Source organism: Sabethes cyaneus, chromosome 1 (genome assembly GCF_943734655.1).
Source record: "Sabethes cyaneus chromosome 1, idSabCyanKW18_F2, whole genome shotgun sequence".
Lineage (NCBI taxonomy): Eukaryota > Metazoa > Arthropoda > Insecta > Diptera > Culicidae > Sabethes > Sabethes cyaneus.
This window is the reverse complement of record NC_071353.1, coordinates 136643625-136665621: the sequence shown is the minus strand read 5'-3', so window position 1 is coordinate 136665621 and position 21997 is coordinate 136643625. Positions and strand designations below refer to the sequence as shown.

At 40.2% G+C, this 21997-nt stretch overlaps 1 non-coding gene across 1 annotated transcript; it reads left to right on the top strand.

Annotated features, from left to right (window-relative positions):
* Nucleotides 1-1665: 1665 nt before the first annotated feature.
* Nucleotides 1666-1737, top strand: Trnap-agg (transfer RNA proline (anticodon AGG)). Its single transcript has one exon. It is a non-coding gene; the product is annotated as a tRNA-Pro (tRNA).
* Nucleotides 1738-21997: the final 20260 nt, after the last annotated feature.

Below are 21997 nucleotides of genomic sequence, written 5' to 3'. Positions count from 1 at the left end.
GCACAAACAAGTCGAAATAGAAGCCGAAGAAAAGGAAAAGCCTGTCGCAGGGAAATTGATTTTTAATGAAAGGTCTGCGTATTTATGAAAAGGTCCGGAAATCGTATCCCATCCCAGTAACAGGGGAAGAGGGGGATGATTTTGAAATTAAATGGGCAGAAACGAAACCGTTAGCGGATTTGTAGTGTGAAAGCTCTGTGCAATGTGTGATTGCCAGCTGGGTCTGACTGAATCACTACTGAGCGGCTGTTTTGCTGTTAGTCATCCGAACGAGAATGATTAGACGACCTGCAAAAATCAATAGATACTATGTATTCGTGCTTTTCGACTTGTGACATTTCATTTTGACTCAATTCCAGGGCACTTCAATATTATTAAATTTTAATCACTTGACTTAGATTTCAAGTCATTTTTACAGGAATATTGCATCAACATAGCTTTAATCTTGATCTCCCATGATATCTCAACTTTCTTTAATACTTTTTAAATGTAGGCTGAACTTTCAATTTAATTTCATTTAAATTTTACTTTAGAAATTAATATTTTCTTAACTTTATGTGATATACTTTTAGTGAAGAGAATAATTCTCCAACAGTGAAGATGATAAGGTGTTTCCTGTAATCTGCACTTCATTTTCTCGCATATCGTTTTAACGTGCTTATGTACAAGGTTTGTCGCTTTATCAAAAAAATCTCACTATTTGAATCTTAATTCTGGAGCTAGTATCTTTACTTTTCTCAATACTCGACGTAACACAGAATTATAGTCTAAATTGACTAACTAAAAACTAATAGCACCTAATTATCAATTATATCTATCAGCCAGCCACATACAACTTGCAGAAGATGAGTCACCAGCTGTTCATGACATTTTTTGGCAATATCGCGAAAACAAACATGATAAGTTTGCCTTTTCCCGTAGACTAATCTTGCTCAAAGTGGTATATATTGTTCAGACAGTGGGTGTGTCTCTTCTGACAACTAGCCTCAGCCTTTTTTCAATAACATCAAAAAACAACAAAAGCTTCGAAAAGGTGAAGAAAGTCGTCGTGTAATGCCAATAGATACACCTGACATGCTTGATTAATCGACTGAATCCACAACTGGGCTAACAATGTTTTGCTAGCAAAAACAACAAACTGCAACAGGAATTACCTATGTTCCCGCTTACTTGATGCAAAAGACATTTTTTTGTGACCACTACCGAGCTTTGTTGTTGTTTACAAAAGTTTTTGCTGATTCATTCAGATTTATTAGTTTTGAATTAGATGGAAAGTGATCCAAAATAAATTAAACTAAAATTTAACATTAAGAATATTTCAACCATAGGGTAAACAGGGCGACAGTAGGAACAGTGAGTCAACGGAAATTGATTATTTTTGTTGAAAAACATATTTAAAATTATCATAAAAAATGGACCGTCCCATAAGTCGCAGAATTTCGTGAATTTTTCGTAAATTTTTGGACAAAGTTTGTTTCATTATCTTTTTGCAGTGAACCAAAAATACTGCTAAACTAAGCTTTTGCGTTTCTTTTACTATTGCCACGTTATGGCTTCGAACTAACTCGCCGGTTGCTACGCTCGACGAGCAACGCAAGCGACGTTCGAACCAAAATTTCGCGGCCATTTCAATGACCACCGCTTTGCTGTCGGCACCTTTCAACGGGCTCGTTGGTCTAGGGGTATGATTTTCGCTTAGGGTGCGAGAGGTCCCGGGTTCAAATCCCGGACGAGCCCATCTGCAGTGTTTTTTTACTAATAGCATAGAAACTATCATCAGATAATGTTGTGTGCTACTTGATTAGTAGCAACCCGGCCCAAACCCGAAAACTTTTTTTTTCGATACCTGAACCCAGCTCAAACTCGCCGGGTGCGGGTACGGGTTAATTTATACGTACCCGGCCATCTCTAGCTCATACCTCAGTCGACCGGAACTCAGTTACACGATTGGTTGTCGTCAGAGCGGAGTACAGTAAAGCCGCACATTTATTTAATGTGTTCGTTATGTCTAATAAAGAAATATTTCATCAATGATTACGCCGCATGTTTCGGTTCCCCTTTTAAGGAGTGAAGAAAGGCCACGTCCCGCAGGCCGTGAACGTTAAAGTTACGAAAAGATATTTTCTTCAAATCAAAACCAAGATTAGCTGCATTTGTTAAGTAGAATAATTCTGTTTCTCTTCCTATATTAATGTGTTGAGATTATATTAGTGAGCGAATTTTCATTTACCCGGTAGTACAAACCTCAACAGGTTATGCCGTTCTAAATAACATCTATCTTTTATCTTCTATGTTTAAGAGCCTAGTCTGTAACCAAAACCAGGCCCCTGATGGAACACCATATGTCCGTGGTAACAATCGTTCGCATTGAGCGAAGACTCAAACCAATTATGTCAGATTGCATTCAAGTGAAGACTACAGAACTCTAGACTGGCTCGCATATACACCGCAAAGGACGATGCTATTAACGCCATGTCACTTAAAAGTGTTAGTGATTGCAACCGTCTGAAAGAATAGATGCGTGTGATGCTGATCTACGATGTCATCCATTGATATCAGTGTGGTAGTGATGTTAGAAGTCATGATTTTGAGCTTTTCAGTCATGATGTTGCGGAAATTCAAGCTTTGTGATTTCATTATTTTATTCATGGTATCGGTATTGAATTTCTATCCATGTGTACTCAGCTCACGTGAGAGCAGTAAAATTTGCTGCGAGCTGTCTTTCAGAATCGGACATAATCCTGTCAATAAGAGTAATTACCGTAGAAACTGACACAAGGTCTTCAAATATTGGAACTTTTGTACTTGATTTATTGAAAATGGTAAAAAAAATGAGAATTATACCTTTAGTGAACCCCTCGTTCGCCAAAGGGCCCAATAGTTTCTAAGAAAAAGTTGAACTTTTAGCGAAACTTGAGATCTATTTCATTAAATATTTCCTAAATTTGCTAAGAAACAACTAACAAGTGGCATGGTTCTGTAAAAAAGAAGAACAGGACTTTCAAATGGGGTAAAACCATTTACGGCGGCCATCTTGGATTTGGTCGGCATATTGGATTTTATCAAAAAATCGCCGCAAGCCACCAACCGATTTTCATTTTAAGACTAAACTGAGAAAAAATGCTACAAGAAACATACATAAAATTAGGTGCACATTAGCTATACCACACAATCTCATTATTGAATGGCTTTACTCATACATGTCCGATCGCAAGGCTTCCCTTACAATAAACTCCGTGCGCTCCAAAAGATTTGACATATCGTCTGGTGTACCTCCAGGCAGTGTGCTAGACCCTCGCATCTGTATAATTTATATCAATGACTTGGTTGAGCTACTTTCATCCTCGAAACTTCCAATTTCATGTTCCATTTTAAGTTTATTTTGAAGTCCATTTTAATTCCAAGCGTTCCCGCGATGAAGGGTCTCGTCGTTACACACCCCTCCCATAAACCTTGGTGAGAGTCCAAAACCTTTGAAGCACCAAATCTTGGTTTACTCTCGGTTTCGATTCGATTCCTTCAGTACAGGCAATTCAGACAGACTATTCTTGCATTTCACACAGTATATAAAATGGATGAGATTTGACAACATTTGGAAGCTATTTGACTTTTTTTACGGGTGGTAAATAAGTAATAGAGTAATAGAGATAATAGAGGTAATAGAGATAACTTTTATCTCTATTTTTGAGAATATTAGGGCAAAATGGATGTCTTACCAAGGTCTGTACAAGATGAGACTATCGCCTATCGATTTCTTGCATTTTTTTCTACATAGGAATAAGTATATTGAAAGACTCAAAACTAGCGGCTTCTAATTGTTGAGATTGCAAGCTCGTTTTTGCCCATTGCGCACTATCTGTTCAGTGAGTATGATTTTTTCTCCAAAAGAGTTGCCCGGCAAAAAGTGGTTGTGCGTTACTTGGTCTCTTGGTCGACAGACTTCAATTGAATAAACGTAAAAGGTCTGGTGTTGATCATGCCCTTGGCAGCCAAGAGGATACTCTCCAAGGTTTTGTCATCAGGTTTATGCAACTTTTCTGCTGTTCCAGTCGTCGTTTTTACCGAGCAAACGAGTCTCCCCCACGTACCGCCCATGTGCGGTGCAACTGGTGAGATGGATTTTCACGTCATTAGCAAAGTTGTGAGCTTTGCGGAAAGAGCTTTATTTCGTTATCGGGCTTTAAAAAGTGATCGATTTTTTAGTTTGCCAAGGGCATAAAAATATGCATGCACCTTTCCCAATATTACTTTGTGCTGGAGTTACATAGTAGCGATGGCAGCGACATCAAGTTTTAGTTTGCCACTTGCAGCTCAAGGGGTGCTTCATCGTAGTATTACTCGTTGATTACATGAAAACCTTTTATCCACTTCTTGTGAATTGCCTGGTAATCTGTGCTCTGTGTTATCAGTACCATCATTAAGATTAAAAAGTGTACTTATTCTTTTGCTTCGTTTGCTACGCGCTACGCTTACGTATTGACTTAAAGTAATGTTTAAGTCTATGCCGAGACATTGTAAAGTCAATGGTTTCGCAGTATTGATTGTACTAGGCCATCATACGATTTAATGGACCGAATTTTGCATAATTTGTACGATAATGGGTTTTGGCAAATAACTTTAGATTTCGAAGTTGCAGAGTAGGTGTATAAAAGTTGAGTTTAGATAAAAGTGTTGCTGAATCAATATGATGCCAAACGATATCGTTTACAAATAACACCATTGCATTTAATGATTGTATATTTATAAGCATGCAGCGTGTTTCGTATGATGGAAGAGGAAATGTTGTCCAACCTACTTTACGGAGAGCATATGAGAGAAATTGTTTTTGCACTGGTTCTATTCTTTCTTCGTGCGTAATTGAAAAAGGCGACCATACAATGCAGCAGCATTGCAGTATAAACCTCACATAGGCGATATGAATTGTTTTGATAGTGTATGGAACCAAAAATTGTAGCTAAAGCGTTCAATAGAACCTGGCATGTTATTTGCCTTGTGTATTATTGCGATATAATGGTCGATAAAATTTTGTTTAGAGTCCAAGATAATTTCTCCATCCCGAAATATTTCACATTTTTTTGTTTGATTTGCTGATCTGACTGAGATTTCTGCATTTCTGCATTTTTTACATAAAATTCTAATAGGATTTTTACACCATATGTAGAATATGTGTATTTCATTCTGGAATACATTGATGTCTTCTTCATTTCTTATTTCCAAAAAGAGCTTCATGTCGGCGGCATATATTAGCACTTTATGTTGCTTGAGAATCCAGGAAAGATCGTTTACTTACAAAATAAAAAGAAGTGGTCCCAAATGAGAGCCTTGAGGGACCCTAGAAGTGACTTGAATTGGATTCGAGTTCTTTCCATTAAATTTAATTATTTGTTAGCGATTAGTTAAATAGGATTCAAGCCGTTTCAGGAGCCCTGGTCCAATTCCAATTTTTTGCAATTTGATAAGCAGCATTGATATGTCAATGCGATCAAATGCATAGCTAAAGTCCGTATAAAGTGCTTCTACCTGGTTTCCAATATATTTGTCGTAGTCGAGCATCCTTTGAAAAAACTGTGTTGCATTTCTGTAATTCTGTTTTTAATTTAAAGGAATATTGAAGTTTTTGGAGCGTCTTAGTAGAATACGAAACCTGAAAATTAAATAAAAAGAAAACTTATCCAATTTAATTCTACTATGTGTATTTATTCTTGCCAGATACGTATTTCAGACACTGAGAAAGCCTGCAAGTCGTAGGCAAAATACGTATCTGTCAAGAATAAATATACATAATAGAATTAAATTGGATAAGTTTTCTTTTTATTTAATTTCAGGGTTAAAGTAATAGTTTTTCATTAATAATTTTGGAATCCAGGAGATTATGGTAATACCGCGATAGTTACGTACGTCAGATTTCCGGCCCGATTTAAGGATAGGCACTAGAAATGAGCTTTTACATATTTTTGGGAAGATTCCAGGCTTCCAGGCTGTTATACCAGACTGGATATTTAGTATTTTTGTGGCGTCTTCTTTTCTGTAGCGGTACGTTCTGAATGATTATTTTTAATCAAACTTTATAAAATACGGCAGCGTCGACATTTTCTTCATTCTTGAGAATAAGTTGCCAATCAACACAGTTTAATCTATATCTAATACTTTAATAGTTACCCTTTTCGTATTCAAAAACTTTTTCATATACACAGACGCTGGGTCTTTTGTATTTTTATATAAATAAAGAATATTCAATTGCCGTGTGAAATGCCTCGTTTTTCCACAGTGAATTTGTCGATTCGGTCACACAGAAGTCTTCAATACTACAATGTTCGTGAGCAAAAAATTGAGATAGGAATTTTGGTGGTTTTTAACACTAAAATTAATTTGGTTCAGCCCAAATTGGTAGTTTTGTCGAAAATAAACGGCAGTGTTTCATTTTTCCCAACGATTGAGAGTAAGATACATTCATTTTCAGAGTCCAGAATGAATGGTCAGCATGGCGTTGATTGAAGTCTCCATGGATGCGAACTCCAGAGGCCCGGCAGCTGTAATAAATTTGTTCGGCAATTCCCCCCGGCTCTCGACGGCTTATTATGTCAAATTCATTACCCATCGACTGTTACGATTTATTCCTGTAAATCAACGTGATTTTTAAGCATAATAATAAATCTTTTTACATGTGTTCCAGTTTCGCCTTAACCACACGATTTTCTTGTCAAAATTATTAAGAAAGTTAATTTACAAAGTAAGTTTTCACCGAACGTTAGATGCAAATAAGCATCATCTATGGGTTTCGTAGCATTGATAGAAACTTACTATACCCGATAAGTGAATAAAATTGGGTCTTCAAACTCAAATTACCGATAAATTCGTAAGTTCAATGATTGGAACCACGTATGACACTCCTTCCAATTTTATTGCACACCTGTTTTTCTTGTCCTAATCCCTGTTTTTCTGCAATGCGCATTTGACAGTTCACTTCTCGGTGTTGCTTTTTGAGCCGTAGTTTTCCGTATCGCGATTTTTGCCGTTTTCACCGTTTATTGCGTGGTTTCCAGGTCCATAACGGATGCTAAGGTAATTCAAAAGGATGTGTAAGTGGTTTTATCCACTAATAAAACAACTTGGCAATTGTAATAATGAGGAAAAGTCAAAACTAAAGCTGTGCAACATTTTGGCGTGAAGTGTGCAATAATAAGATTTGGACACAAAGAATGTATTTTAAGGGTTTTTGTAAGGAATTTCACACAAATGGCTATGGGAACTAATTTTATATTAGTCTATCGGCATAGTAAGCGGTTTTGGGAAAAAATGCTTTCATTTGTTCAAAATCATCAAATTGAGCTGTGTCACTTGAATATTATCTTCGGTTCCAAGTGCCGAACCTGTACAACCATTTAAATAAATGCCCATTTTTGGGATGAAACATTCAGATAATAAAGCTAACCTCAATGAAAAATCTGAACTGATATTAGTAGAACAATTTTATTACAAAATTTTGATAAACATCAAAATCATAGTTTACACGTTATTTGGGTTAATTTTGTTTGAATTTCAAATTAGTATTTTAATCTCACATTTATGTTAATTGTGAATCGAATCGAATCTTGCTATCTGCGTTAGTTTTCCATTTAGTTTCACTTAGTTTTTCTAGTCGAATCAGTTCAACAATCTCATTTCTTTTTTGTTCCGGGTCTAGCTTGGAATTATTCCAGTATTGTTTGATTTAATTTTGTTTTAGATTAACTTCGGTTTTGACACCTTATTTTGCTATTTTTACTACTCTCGTTTATGCAAATTACATAAAATTGTAGAAATTTAGAAATAGAAATTTAGCTGGAATTTGTAGCAGCATTTGAGGTACAGTAAAAAAACGAACGGCCATAAATAATTTGGCAAGCAAATGAGGGCTTTTCCTAACCCCCGCTTACGAAAGGCAGCCAGAACCAGAGAGGAGAACAACACGGCAGGAGCCAGGAACCGCCAGGCAGGCTGGGATCTGGAATCCCGCTGTGATGCCGTGTGATGAGGTTTTGTGATTTTGACGACGGCACGACGGAAAGTATCACCGACCGAAAATCGTTCCCACAAGAGTAATGATGGCGATGATAAGATACTTTTCTTTATCACCGAATGCTGCCGTTGCTGCTTCTGTATGCTTTACCTTTATCATACCCTGTTCAGTGGTGGTACTACATTGAGTTTCGTTTTTTTTTCGTCGGAGTTGGAGGGAAATGAACATGATTGATAGAGCTTTGCGGGGCAACACCGACGACCGACCCCGGAATTATGTCATGTGTGTGAAGCAAATGCCAGTTTTTTGCTGTGAACCCTGCCAAGTGGTTTGCAACGGCTTGAACTGGAACTGGAAGGAAGAAGTGAACTTTAGTGATAACAATCCCAATCGGATGGTGAGTTTAGGCTGATTTATTAAGTGTTGGGCTGTGATTCCGGACGTTAGTTGATGGTGGATAAACGATGAAATGTGCTCCAAATGAATACCATTATTTGTTGAAACCCAACCAAAATGGACGGTAATGATCTACATATATAAATCCTATTTTGGGAAGTGATGCAAATGGAACCGAATGATTCAGCAATCACTCAACCAACCACACCGCCTGCGCTACGGTAAGTGTGTTAAGTTGGCAGCCAATGTTGTTAGGAAGCCCTCGGCTTCAACCGCACTACAAGCCTGGGGAAAACCTTCCGCTCGCTGTTCAGGCATAAAATCTAATAAAAACACCCGACTTCCCCGGAAAGCGATTAAATCCGGTTTAAAATTCCGCGCTGCCGCAGGGATTTGTTGTGAAATGTTGCTGCTGAATTCCTCTTTCTCTCCAGTCAGTAGGAGGACCGAAAAAAGTGGAATAACAAGCGAGAGGATAACAATCAAAAGTCGATTTGGTGAAAAGGAAGCGTCTAAATTGGAATACGTAACCGAATTTCCGCCACGAAGCTGGTTTTCAATTTGAACGCTGATGGAGTACCGCCGCTGCCGCCCACCACTCGTCACGAGTGAGTGGAACGAATTGCAAGATTTAGAGGGTGGATGAAGTTGTCAGGTTGCCATTCACGATGGTCAGTAAATTTGTGTACCACAATATTGCTTTTTTACTAGAACGATCCAATAATCTACTTGTAGTTAAGTCGAAACCGACCTTCCAAAACACAAATGAAGGACAATCAATCGTTAACCGCCAATCAAGCCGGAAAATGCAACTTTAGATGTGAAGTAACCTGACTAAATTCCCATTACGCATCGGTTGGAAGAGCTACGATTCCGGATCCGGACATATGTAATGGCCCAGTCACACCAGTTTACACCCCCTTTGAAGTTGGACACTCGCTCTCCTGCCTAGGCTAGGTTGTGTGCTGCTGTGCGACAAAACAAATGATGACAGTCCAATGAGGATTTCACTTTCTTCAACGCCCTTCGCTTTCAACGCAATTTCGGACAACTTGCCATCAGCAGTAAAGGCAGACACATTAGTCGGATGTCCAAACTAGTCATTTCGCTTGTTTCGCTTTCGGAAAACAGCCAGGCTTATCTAAATTTTAGACGTTTCATCAGTCGGCTTTCTGCTGTGCAGCTCATTTTTGCAGGCTCCGGATTTCAGCTTACCCGAAAACCATATGCAACGTACAGCCTCCAATCCTTGTGCTCTACCCGAGAGCAATTTCACCGGACCAGGGTGGTCCGCACAGTCACTCGTGAAGGTCTGCCTTTGATATCCCATCCGAAGCTGTCCGGTGAAATCAATTGACAGTTGGTAACAATCCCCGAATTCGCAAATCACCTCGCTTTAGTACAATATTTGCCCAATCCGGGGTAACCCTAACCGTAGAAACACAATCAAAACTTCCACCGGGGGCTGGCACAGAACCATTTTTACACAACCCATACGTACCCCGGTCGTCGGTGCGGTGGTTGTTTATGCTCATTTCCTCTTCGAGAGTAGGACCATAATTAAAATGTTGCGTCCCGCATTCCAAGTCCAACCCCATGCGGGGACACATACTCGTACGTACTCGCATCGCACTGACTGGGTTTTACTGTCGACCATTGTGAAAGGGTGATTCCGCTACAAACTTACTTATGTTTACAACAACTGGCATTTGAGGTCGGTCCGGAGGAGGAAGCGAAAAGGATAAAGCATCCAGGACAAAACTGGGAGGAGGAATTGCTTAATATATCTGTGGCACTACGGACTACGGGTACGGCTATCATAGCCCTCATTACGGATGGGAATGTATCCGTTTTGTTTTTGAACTGAGTTTGGGCGAAGATTGGCATCCTCCCTGCCGCCTCCGGTGTACCGATACCGAACCGGTGAGTGCGTCGTTTGAAGCTGCAGCCACTGCTATTGCTGCTTCTGCTTCCGACGGTAGTAGTTGAGAAGTTAAGAACACATGTTTGAGCGGATTCAATACAAGTTTGGCATAGTTTGAACTTCTCCGGAACTAAACCGGTAAATGAAACGGTAAACGGAGCCGACGTTTCAGAGGTTAAAGATACCTGTTGAATGTGAACGTACAGAATGTAGAGCAAAGCTCAGTTTGAAAATCGATCCGCAGCATGGTTTGCAAGCTTTTGTGCGAAATTTGATATTTGTTTTTGAGTAAACGATATTTACTGTGATGTTCGGAGTTAGTGTGTTTTCTTAAAAACATCCCTCGGGAAACAAATCGTGGCCGTTAATTTGTAAGTGCTAAACACGCTTGTAAAAACATTTATGCAATCGGAAATATACATTTTTTAAAAAGGCTATTTTCAAAAAAAAAGCTATGGAATGAAATATGGGAACGAACAAGGGGTTCACGTAGGACTACGAATGTAGGTACAAATCGACAATGCTTGACAATTTGAAAATGTTCATCAGTTTGTTACGCAAATTTATAATTCACTGTATTGTAATAACCGCCTTCGAGGTTAACTTCGAGGTATGATGCTGGCCTAACAAGCCAGTTGTCATATGTTCGAATCTCGACTAGGTGGTGCTGCTAATTAGAGTCAGTAGGATTTTTGCACTAGCCCCGTAACTGTCCTGTACTTGAGCTTAAACGTCTTTCTAAGACTTGACCCTTCTTTACCGACAGTCTGCCGGCTTTGTTTTGTATTGTAATAAATGCGCTAAACATTTATATACATTTGTTAGATGAAATTTAGTTGAAATATCCTAAATGTCTGTACTCTGTATATTATTTTTATCAGTTTCTTGCAGTTTATAGTTCCACTAAGAGTGCATAATCAGGTCAAAATTACACATCTCCTAATGATTGGCGTTGGCGTTTTTTCGTGCCTTGTAGCACTAGTCAACTTTAAGTAGTTGGCTTGAAACTGGTATGCAGTAAACGAAGTTAAGTTACTTAAGGAGCTTCCTCATTTTGATCGGATCGACCATTCAATATTATTGCGTAAACTTTTTCGACTCGGTGCATCCCAACAACTAGTGCGATGGCTCAGCTCGTACTTGCGTGACAGGGTATTGCGCGTGAAGCTTGGCACGTGTATTTCTGCGCAATTTACTAATACCTCGGGTGTTCCGCAAGGTAGTAATATGGGACCACTACTTTTTTCACTGTTTTTCAACGACGTCACGTTGCTATTGGACATCGGATGCAGACTTGTGTACGCTGATGACTTGAAATTATTTCTATCTATTGCAAAAACTGATGATTGTCGCCGCCTGCAAGAATTACTCGATACATTTGTTGATTGGTGTAAACGAAACTGGCTCACACTAAGTGTGGCAAAATGTGAAGTGATAAGTTTTTACCGTATTAAAAGTCCGATTCTATTTAACTATCAGATTGAGGGGTCTGAGCTGCGCAGAGTAGACCACGTTAGCGACCTTGGTGTGCTACTTGATACTAAGCTAACATTCGACCTACACCGTGAATCGATTATTTCGAAGGCAATGCGTCAACTGGGATTCATTTCTAAAATTGGACGAAATTTCAATGATCCGCATTGCCTGAAATCCTTGTATTGTGCTCTGGTTCGGCCACTGCTTGAAAACTGTAGTATTGTATGGTGTCCTCAGCAGTTAACATGGAACCTGCGCATCGAACGAGTACAAAGGAAATTCATTCGGCTTGCCCTGCGACATCTACCATGGCGTCATCCCGAGATTCTCCCACCGTATTCTGATCGCTGCCGGCTACTTGATCTAGATTCGCTAGATTATCGACGAAAAACGCACCAGGCAGTATTCGTGGCCAAAGTCATCAACGGTGAAATTGATTCCCCCAGACTTTTATCTCTATTGGACTTTCGTGCTTCGCAACGGACTCTACGTTCCACCGGCTTACTGCAAACTCCATTCCACCGTACCGTCTTTGGATGTAATGAACCCGTCACTGCATGTGTTAGAACATTTTCTAAAGTAGAAGAATTGTTTAATTTCGACGAGCCATCGTATAAATTTGTACAAAGGTTAAGAAGCACCAATGTTTTATAGAAACCATTCATGTAGACTATAGTCAGATGAAGTAATAATAATAAATAAATAAATAAATAAATAACTGCGGTTACCGACAAAATAAATAACTATGCTGGGTTATGATTTACAACTCTGATTCGCATTCGTCAATTTCCACGAAATTGCAGATAGCACCATTCATTGCGATACATTGATTTGAAGAATAATTGTCTTACATCAAACGTGTGTACAGCCAGGTAAAATATCAATTAGCTAACGTCCTCTGCATCTTACTAGTTCTTTTCGACACTCTACTTTACAGCTATTAGCATACTTGACAGAAATGCAATTGAAACTATTTAAAGAATATCTCGCGTAACTTTTCAAAAGGACGTAAGTAACAATGAGAGATTCTCTTTGTGCCTCTTCTCTTTCGGTTGCCACGGCGATGCAAATGCACTTTAAAACACTCGCCTTGCATAAATCGGTTGCTGGTGTCACTACCTACCCAATCGTCAAGAAAACTTTTGTTGAAATGCATTTATGTCGCCGTAATAATCGGAAGAGAGGAAGACCAAAGAGAATCTCTCAATGTTACTTAGGTCCTTTTGAAAAGTTACGCGAGATATTCTTTAAATAGTTTCAATTGCATTTCTGTCAAGTATGCTAATAGCTGTAAAGTAGAGTGTCGAAATTATTGCAATTATTGCAAACCACTCACTGACGCAAAATAGCAAATGAACCGCTCAAAAATTATTCTCAGGCGGTCACTGATTTTCTTCGCTTTGAGAATTGCTGCGTCACGTCACATGCACAAATATCCCTTCAGCCCTGTTTCCGTGCAAGACAACAGTTCCGAACAAATTCTTGCAGTATATAGATGCAATCTGGTAAAAGGAAAGGTTGATCGGAAATCGTTTGAATAAAGGTGGTAGTGTTGCACTCTGGCGTACTTCCCAAACACAATTGGTATAGGTTAAACATCATGGAGAATGTTTGACCAGTTGGTGCGAGGAGGTTTTGTTACTTTGTTTTTGTTAAAGGAAGCCATACTAAACAGACAGGTGTGCTTTAACTGTCGTCCCTGCCAATAAAGCAAGGTAATCCCGAAGAAAATGTATGGGGAAATTTGACCTTGAAACTTTTCATTAATTTCCGCCATTTAACGATTGAAAATGAAAATAAATGAAAAATAATAAAAACCACATAATTGCTACCGCTGTCGATTGGTATTCAAATCACCAAATTCATTCATTACTGGCAGAGCTGTTAGACACATTCCACGCACTTGTACACCAAGAAATCGGTATTTAAAACTGCATATTTCAACTCATATTATACTGGATATGAATCAGTGATTATTGAACTGCAAAGAAAACGTAGTTCTCAACACAATCAACATACAGAACGTTTAATAATTAGCACATTGAAGTGTACACATATTAAAACATGGTGGAAAAAGCGATATTTCTGCGATGGTGTCCCATTACGAAATGTAACTTGTTATACCTACCTAAATAACAATCTAAACCATAAAGTAAATACTACGTTAGAAAGTACATTTAACAGACATAATTTAAAACTTGTTTAATAACTTAGTCACAAACGTATTTTTTGCTAGCGGGAGCAAAATGTCAATGAAAGTCGGGCCCTCGTCGTAACGGGACACGCTGGAATGTGTCATTAGCGTTCAAATCCTTACTACCTGGATGACGTAGTCCTACGTCTAAACAATCGGAAGATTTGCCTGACATCACGGGAAACTTCGACTTTAGAATATTGTTTTCGTTCAGAAGTGCATTAACTTTAGCCGTGAATAAAACTGAAACTCTGGGACCTTTTGACCCATTTTGAACCATAATTTTGAAAAACACGCACCTCAAAAACAAAAATGAAACCTCTGGTACACCGAAACCGGTCGCGGATCAAATTGGTGAGATCTCCACCGTATCTAGTACTCGAGCAGCAAAAATGTCTCGTGCACTGTAACGTCTCAAGTAACAGAAACAGGTTAATGGTGGATTTAAGTCGTAAAATATTCGAAAAGGAGCGTGCTCTAAGTGAACATGACCTTCAGGAAAAAATGGAGCACGAAAAAAAATTCCTCGATAGTATGACCTACTGAGTCGGCAGGACGAGGAAGACGGAAAAAATGTACGCAGTATGCGGAGCACCCAGAGTAGTGCGAAACGGCTAGAAGATTGGGCAAAGCAAACTGAGGCGACTATAAGTGAAAATATCGTTCTGGCATCGACATCTGTGAATGCTAATCAACCCGAGGATACATTTCTGGAAAAGTACACCCTTTTTCAACACAACTGAAAGCAGTTGTCCCCGAGACTTCCAAAACGAGTGGGCGAAACGGTACGCAAGCAGAAGCGAATTCGAAGCTACGGACTGTGAGAAACACGGTGGTTGAAGACAACTGTTGGGGAATCTCTTGAAGGTGCCGCTAAGGTAGGTTCGGATCATGCCGTTTTACAGACCTATTGAAGGTCGATGTAAGTAGCGCAATTCTGAAAATTAATCATTTTGGTACACGCTCCTACAAGCGTTGCAGCGTTGAAACCAGACGGTGAGCTCAGGAAGCAGAATGCAGTCACGTCAGCAAGCGGAAGCACAGCGAGGGTATCCAGGAGCTGGCGGCGATGATGCGTATTTTGGAATCAAATTTGCAGAACTAGCTCAAGTAATAAGATGGCGAGCAAGCAGCCGTGAGGAAGCAGGTTGAGTCCCTAGAGATGCACTTCGGCAGAGCTCCCTCGACGTGAGCGGGAATCAACTACCTGCTAGGCGGGTGGTCTCCAAGGAGCTTCCGGTCTTTTCCGGAGATGCGATCGATTGATTAGTGGCGTAACGCAGCTTGCTGAAGTTCCCTACTAAACCACAAGAAATTAACGAAATTGATAAAGGAAAAGATCGTTTCCAGTGCGCTTCGCTCAAAAGAATGAATTTCTGTGGTTGGAGAAATCGCGAAAAAATGCTTATGTGAATCGATGAACATCCCTCATGAACATATACTATTCGCCTGCCTCGCCGATAATGCATCCTTCGGCTTTGAATCTCATCACGAACATAACATAACATCGTAAACATCAGAATTCATTCAAAAATTGAATATTGAAAATTGAGTGTAGTTGATTTAGCGAGCTTAGAATATCCGAGGTCGCCGGAAAGTATTCAAAATAGTATCACCACAGACAAACAGACGAGACACTCGCGATAATTCCATCGTCCAATCAAAAACCACTCATTTTTCAAAAAAGCATGTTTCGCAACATGGCCACATCGCGGCGTGCAAGTGTTGCTTTGAATTTTCAGTATAAAACCATTCAAATGTACAAAACCCTACAGCATAAAACCCTGCAAATGCAAGCTACTCCGCAACATGCATAACAGAGGGTGCAAGTGTGCAAGCAAAATGTGCAGGACGATGGTTTTTAAAGGATTTTCTTCTTAGTGTCATGTCAGTTCGTCAGTGGTATCACCATAAAAAGAGATTAGTATAAAGTAGTGTAAGTAACTTTAGAAGCAGCAGAAGGTGTTATTTCGCACGCGATATTCGTATATTCAGCGATGCTATAAAGCGTGAATGTATGTGGCTCATTAAACACATTCCAGCGTTACGGGACGCAATTAGTAACCATTTTTACGGTATAAATTTGGTCTTGTTTCACAAAATTTTTAGCAAATAGCTTGTAAAATTGGTGGCTAAAGGATACTTTACTTTCCAGTTGTATCCCAGGGATTTGGTTCAAAAGTACCTGATTTGCGTGGTGAGCATGGTGTCCCGTAACGCTGGAATGTGTCATTAGTTATAGCAAATTAACCCATACGCATCTCTGTTTTTCTCATGATAAAACCGTTTGCCGATGCTCAGCGTATATATTCATTTTTCGAATTTTCCAACCTCTGATGGATTTCGATCCCAAGCAACAATTTGGGTTTTATTATAGCCTTATGATGGCTTTTATGATCAAAATTGGTCATGAAAACCTCAATAAGAGTGTAACAAAACTCCAATTGTCCAATTGTGCAAAAAAAACTCCTGCAAAGGGAAGATCTGTGGGATCAGCGACTGCGCTAAGCGACATTGCCGGTTACTCCTTTTCAAACCACTGCAGTGGACTGGCAACATCGAAGACTACCAATGCAGTACGGTGGTAACACTTCAATGTCAGCTCTCGTCATCGATACTCTTGCGCATCGTCCCGGTTACTTTGTTGGCAAAAGCGAGTAGTTCAACAACTACGCGTTTCTCGACGTTGATCAGTGGTAACACTCATTGAGTGGCCAATCGGAGCAGATACCATCGGTGTCAACGGAGAAAAGGAAACATTGCGTATTGAATGGTCTGGAGTCACCAAGAAAACTGTTATTGGGGATAGAAGTCGTAACGATGGATACATCGGAAGCCGGTGGAAACCAGCGATGTCGGTTATCCGAGAAAAACAATATCGAACAACCTCGGTTTACACCGCCCAGTTAGCTTCGACTTCGAGGTACGATGCTGGTCTAACAAGCTTAGTCGTCGTATGTTCGAATCTTGGCTAGGCGGTGCTTGCTAGTTAGAGTCAATAGGATCGTTGCACTGGCCCCGTAATTTTCCTGTGCTCTAACAGCCGGCTGCGAAGTCTGTCGATAAAGAAGGGTAATATCTAAAGACGGTATAAACCGATGGCTTTGCTTTTTTTTTGGTTTACTGCAGCAGACCACGAACTACGAAGAGCTCGCTACTTGCCCATCCGAGTAAGCTTCCGGTGAAGAGGGCAAGTTGAACGAGTCGATCCCAAGAAAAACAAGAATTGGAACGGCAGTATGTAGTAGTCTGTCCCACGGGCAGCTCTACATGTATGCTGAACCTTCCACCGTTGACCTCAACGACTACGTTCAGCGCTTTTTCACATCGAGAGTCTAGGTGCGATCGTATAAGATTTTGGAAGAAACCACGCACCGCACAAGCAGTGGGAAACTTGACCGACGCTTCATTACGATAGCGTTCCGTAACAAATAGCGGACTTCAATCTATACACGAAGCAACGCCGGAAGGAATTGAGGAATTTGTTGGAGCCAGGAAAAGTTCGAGTCATCTGGATTGCAGCGGCGAAGGTTGACCGAGTATCGTTGAACGCGATGTTATCCATCCGTTGTAATATGAACATTTTCCATAGCGAGAGCGTGAAATAATGCTCGTTTAGAAACAGAATCGCAGCGCTTTACTGTTTTCATTTAGAAAATCCTCAGAACTCCCAATGATAGTGTCTAATGTGGCAATATCCGGAGCAGCTTTCAGTACGTGAAGAATTCAAATGCAGAATAAGAAGCAGAAGCAGAACTTCCACGAGGAGCGGCACCTATAGAAAAGAGGCATTACATGGACAACTACTTAGACAGCTTTGATACGGCGATGGAAGCATTCGAAGCGGCCAAGGAAGAAATTGAGGTACCCAAGCCAGCGGAAGCCCATATCCGCGATTGGATGTCTAGTGACAGAAGCGTACTAGAGAAGCTAGGTGAAGAAAGCGAGAAGCCATCCAAACCCATGTTATTAACTAAACTAGCATTTACCAAATGAAACAACCAGTTATCTGTAGCAAGGTTCAATTTTCATATAATTATTGTTATATTTCCTAAATTTGGTATGAAATAAACTATAGGGCTTTTAAATGAAGTGAAAAAATTGGCGGTGGCGGCCATTTGGAATTTGACCGCCATCTAAAAATCGCCATTTTCGCTATGTTCCCAACCGATTTTCACTTTAAGACCACAACTGAAACCACTGAAAAACTGAGAAAAGGTGTAGTATGAGGCATTCATTAATTTAAAAGTGCAGTAGAAATGACCCGATCAAACAATTTAGCAAGATTTAACATTACATATGAGATATGTAAACCTTGCTACAGGTAATTAATTATTCAATTTGGATATTGCCTATTGTCAGCCACTTCGGTTCCTCGCCATTGATTATGTCAATAAAGAAAAGTGAGTAGTAAATAGTAAGCAGTGAAAAGTGAGAAATGGGAGGAAAGAAGTGAGTAGAAAGAGAGAGAGAGATTTTAGCTCTCGTGTAACGCTTTGAAAAGTTAAAAAGCAATTTTTTCTTCACTTTTCACAAGATTTTGAAGTCACTTGCTGTGCATGCGTTCATTCACACATGTGCATTGTCTTTCCTCGTTTGTTTGTAATTGTTTCATTGTATTCTTGCCTTCAGTATTGTTCATAGCCGGATAATTGTAGGCATTAAATTAAACGATTGTACCAGCCAGGAGTGCCCTACATGAGATAAAGTCTGTTTGGCATAACGCTGTGTAACGTAATGCTGTTTGGCATAACGGCATTAGGCTTAATAAGACATCATCATAAGGGACCATTTCGCAAAAACAACCATTTGGCATAATTCCTCAAACATCATTTTCCAACCAAATTGTCGTTTTCGTAGATGATTCAGGGCCAAATGGCCGCGATTGTTTGCCGATGACGCAACGTCAATTATGCCAAAAATTCGTAGTGCCAAATGTCCATTATGCCAAATGGTGTTATGTCAAAGAGCGTTATACCAAATGACTGGTTAGCACCGTACCAATCAGTTGCAATTTAAGTTTGATACGAACAGATAATTGCTTCAGAATTTTATATAATAACATGCTGTTCAAAGCACGCAGTTAGTTTTTCGACGAAAAAATCAAATCGAGGTTAAATATTGATACTTAACTGCTCACACCACCGAGCAGAGGAAATCTTTCTAGAAATGTTTCGCACAATTCATTAGTACTCCGCGGTGAAAAAAAATAATCGGATTATACGAGAAAAAAACTTTCCACATTGTCAACAGCATTATGCATTGAAAAAAATCGCCCCTTCAGCTTGTCCTTCAACTTGCTTTTTACATACAAACCGGAAAGAAAACTAAACTTTATCAAATTGTCCTACGTTTCGCGGCAGTCATAGATTCCCTCGTAATAAAACCGCCGCTCGTTATGTCACTAGAGTTTGTACTTTAAAACTTGAAGCCAAATCTTCCCTTCTGTCGTTTACATTTCCTTAGAATTCCGGCGTCATAATTGTCTTCCCCCAGGGGGGAGGCCGACAGCACCAGTACACGTGCGTCTCCACTCGACGCGACGTGGTGCGGCCGGCGGCCATCTATCAAAATCGATTTTCCTCTGTGTCTAGCGGAACCAATTGAATTAAAATTTAATATCGGGACGAAATTATGTCACGCACGGTACAGCCAGCAGAGCGCGTGATAGGGAGCAGCTAGCATAAGAGAGCGACCGGGTTTCTGTCGTCGTTACGCACCGGCGGGGAAGGTGCGTCGGTCGTGGGGTTTGTTCGGACTCGCCACTGACAGGAAGTGAAATAGGATGTGTACGATTCACGTCGTCGGTATCGGTACAATCCGCAGTCTAACGTTCACATATTGCTTGGAGGCATAAACGTGAATCGAACCTGGGTTTACCACCTGGGAAGATACTGTGTCGTTAGTCGGCAGGATGATGATGATGATGATGCCGATGATGATGAGTGCACCGGCGATGAAGCTATCGTTCCTGTTGGGAAGTGTGTGTGTTTAGTGTGAAACCACGTTCTCGTGGATAGACGGCTATAGCTTCATCATCGATTAGTCAAATGTGTTTCCAATCGGAGAGAAAAATTATTTATTGGCCAATCAAAACCGATCGTTTTGTTTCGCCCAGCTGGATTGGATGGAAGTTTTGCAGATTTTAACAAAACCGTTATGGATACTTACTGATTTCCCCGTATTTTGTTGCCAACAAGATTCTCTACAAGAATGTTTTACTTTTCACGAATGTTTTATCGTATTATTTTATAATTCATTCAAATTTCTTGATGTAAATTGCAAGTTCTACTGCCTAGCTTTAGTTTGAAGCATGAACCAACTATGTATTACCAGAACGTAGGTGGCATTGAGACGAACATTCGCGACAACGATACGGATATTCCGTTTGCCACTCCGGATTCGATCACAGCCTCACTAATGTCATTTTGTGTGTAGCTGAAAACATTGAACAGAGCTAGTAAGTGAGGATGGATTAACTGAATTAGCATTAACATCTGGCGACACGTTTTTTCAAATGTCGTAATTAACTATCAATCATCAAAGAACATACGTACTAATCCAAAGCCACAACGATTTATGGTGAATGAAGATTAGACTCCTTGCAAAAAGGGCAATCAAATCAACACTCATTCCAATGAACTGCTTGTCGAATCTAAAGAAGCCACACTTGACATTATAGTCGCTTGGATCCTAAGAATTACATTAGCGGAGGTAAGCAAGTATTCATCAATTTACCGCCATCCATTTACCGTCGGCCTCACCGATTCCAACCAACCGAAACGAAACGCAACCGTCAGCGGGAGAAACCCGCGCATTTGTTTCCACTGGCTGCGGTGACTGCATCTCCCAAGCTGCAGTAAAAATATCCTCCTGGACTGACACTGAACGAACGGACCATCATGGATGGAGTGGCACCGAAACGGAGAAATGTAATCATCTTTCGTTTCTTCCGCACCGCAGGCAATAAATCACATTTTCGAAATCAATTAAAGCGGAATTTTCCGCAGGATTTTTTTCCCATTCTACGTCGGGATCCAGCGAGGCCGGGATGTCGCTCTGTTTCGGCCTGGAAAGGGTCGGATTTTTTCGATGGAGGTTTCCGATAATTAAACCTTTACTCTTTCGACTTTTGAAGAAACGTCACTTTCGGACACGAACTATTTTATCAACCAGAATTCTTTATAAGGAGATTACCGATTTATGATGATGAATTGAGCACCTCTAGTATGTGGTACGATAAGACCGTAAACGCTTTAGATAAGATTGAGTGGTATTCTGCAACATCTTGGTCATCCGCACGCAGGTAGCTTGGGCTTCCCTGTCTGGGCGTTGGATTAACTTGATTGCACCCGATGATTAGTTGTTCCATTAGCGCCTCCCAAGAATATTTGTGCTGTATTGAATTATGAAGAAATTATCCATTTGAAACGAGCAAAAGCATTTCATTACGGTTGAGAAGTGGAAAACTGTGGAACAGAAATTCTTTGCCATCGATTTCCTCTATCCTGCTGCAGTGCAAATCATCCACAGACAACGTACAACAAGGTAAACTAAAGCATATTGAACAGTGGTGGTTGCTTGTTCCAACATTCAACAAGTCGAGTCCATACTTTCAATCTGTCTTGTCCGGGCTTACGCCCGTAAAATGTAATCCGATATATTACACTTCAAGATGCCGTCACCCCGGTTGGGTTTCGTTCTCTCTGCAGCATCCCCGTTCTCGGGGCATCCCCGAGCTGCACATTTTCATATCTTTAAAACCATCGGCATCCTCGATGGAACACGGTTCATTGAAGCTTGCACTCCGACCTTCCACTTCATCCGTTTTCCCACCGAGGTCTCGACGCAGCAAAGCTGCATATAAACTATCTTGTTAGAGTGTCTTTACTGTTATTGCATCATTGGATAAATGATGATCGTTTCTGCTTCGTTTGCTCCTGCATTCTTCCACTGGCACACCGACCGACCGGCTTGGCTGGCGGAAACTTGGCTGATGACATACCTC